Below are 1,739 nucleotides of genomic sequence, written 5' to 3'. Positions count from 1 at the left end.
CCCCGCCCCCCAGCTGCCTGGAAGGCCGGGAACCGGCCGGGGCTTTCCCCTCCGGCGCTGAGCGCACAAAGCGGGGCAGCGCCCCTAATCTGGGGGAGGGGAGGATTAAGGCCGGGTCTGCGGGGAGGGGTGGGCCATGGAGGGACCAGCGAGAGAGGGCGGCGGCGGGCGGGGCTGGGTGAGTTAGCCGGCTGGGGGGACTCGGGTTGTTCCAAATGCTTCTTGGACCCCACCAGCAAGCCCCCAACATTCGGGACGAGGAACTCTCTCTAGACCCACCCCTGGGCTTTCCTGGATCCATAGCCCTCCTGTGATCTCCTCCACTCCTTGGCTTCAGCTGTCACCTGTCCTCTGTCTAACCCTAACCCTAACCCTCCTGTCCCCACCTGCATATCTGTAGAGCTAGACTGGGTCTGGTGCTCACAGACCCCTCGAGCCCCGTTCACAAACCCTTCACACGCAGGTCTATGAGTTAGGTAACTGGCAGAAAGGTCCCTGGAGCCTCGGTTGAAGAAGGAATAGTCTTTATTCAGCACATACACGTCTAATAGCTAAACAGTACAAAGAGAGAACTCAGAAACTCAACTGCTACCTTCAAAGTCCAAAGAAAAATTGAGCAGCTGCCAGCAGAGTAAGCATGCTCTATTTTTAGACGCTCGCTCTCGGCTGGCCAGCTCTGCTAACTAACTGAAGAACACACAATAGCAATTAACTAAACAGATACATGCGTGCACATGCACTAACTCCACCCACACACAACTTGTTTACAAAGAAATGAGAATGTGCTGCTCCACCCCCAAGCACCTGAGCCCAGCCAGCCTGACTAAATTATCCTATTTTCCCCACAATATCCATCTGCGCACTGGATAGCTCCACCCAGGCGACCTACAAGCTTTGCATGTCACAAACCGAGCTCATTTGCTCCCCACCCACACACCTGCTCATCCTGGGGAAGGGGTGTGAACCTCAGGCACTCATACTTCACTCTTCAAGCCAGTCGAGCACTGTGTCCTGTCCTCTCCACCTCCCAGCACTTCTCCAGGCCATGCCCTGCTTTCCACCATTGTGGTTCAGACCACAGTCTTCTCTCGTCTGCACAATTGGAACCTCTCCTGATCTGGCTGCCTCCGATCCAGGCACCACAGTGCTCTAGAGTGGGGCTTCTGTAAGACAAGTACGGCCAGATCACCCCTCCAACATAAGACCAGGAGGCCACGCTATTGCCAACATCCCGTTCCCTTCCTCTTCCTTGTATCCCTTGGAAAATTGGTTTTAGAGTCTATATTCAAGCTTAGTAGCCTGTGACCCAGAGAGAAATTCACTTACTCTTTTGGAGCTTTAGTTTCCTCATCTGTTAGAAGTTAAGAAAGCAAGTACCATCTACTTTATGGGAATGATGTATTAAATAAATAGTATTCTTGAAATTGCTTTGTAAATTGCAAAATATTTTACAGCAAATATTTTACAACAAAAATGTGTTGTTTTTGTTTCTTTTTTTTTTGACCGGTAAGGGGATCGTAACCCTTGGCTTGGTGTTGTCTGCACCACACTCAGCCAGTGAGCACACCGGCCATCCCTGTATAGGATCTGAACCTGCGGCATCGGCGCTACCAGCACCGCACTCTCCCAAGTGAGCCACGGAGCCGGCCCCAAATGTGTTGTTTTTGTTCATTTGTCTTGATTTTATTTTTCACCCCATCTCTTTATTTATTTATTTGGTGGTTCGGCCAGTGCAGGAA

The sequence above is a fragment of the Galeopterus variegatus genome, unplaced genomic scaffold (genome assembly GCF_000696425.1).
Source record: "Galeopterus variegatus unplaced genomic scaffold, G_variegatus-3.0.2 Scaffold106, whole genome shotgun sequence".
Lineage (NCBI taxonomy): Eukaryota > Metazoa > Chordata > Mammalia > Dermoptera > Cynocephalidae > Galeopterus > Galeopterus variegatus.
The sequence above is the reverse complement of the archived record's forward strand: the minus strand, read 5'-3'. Positions refer to the sequence as shown.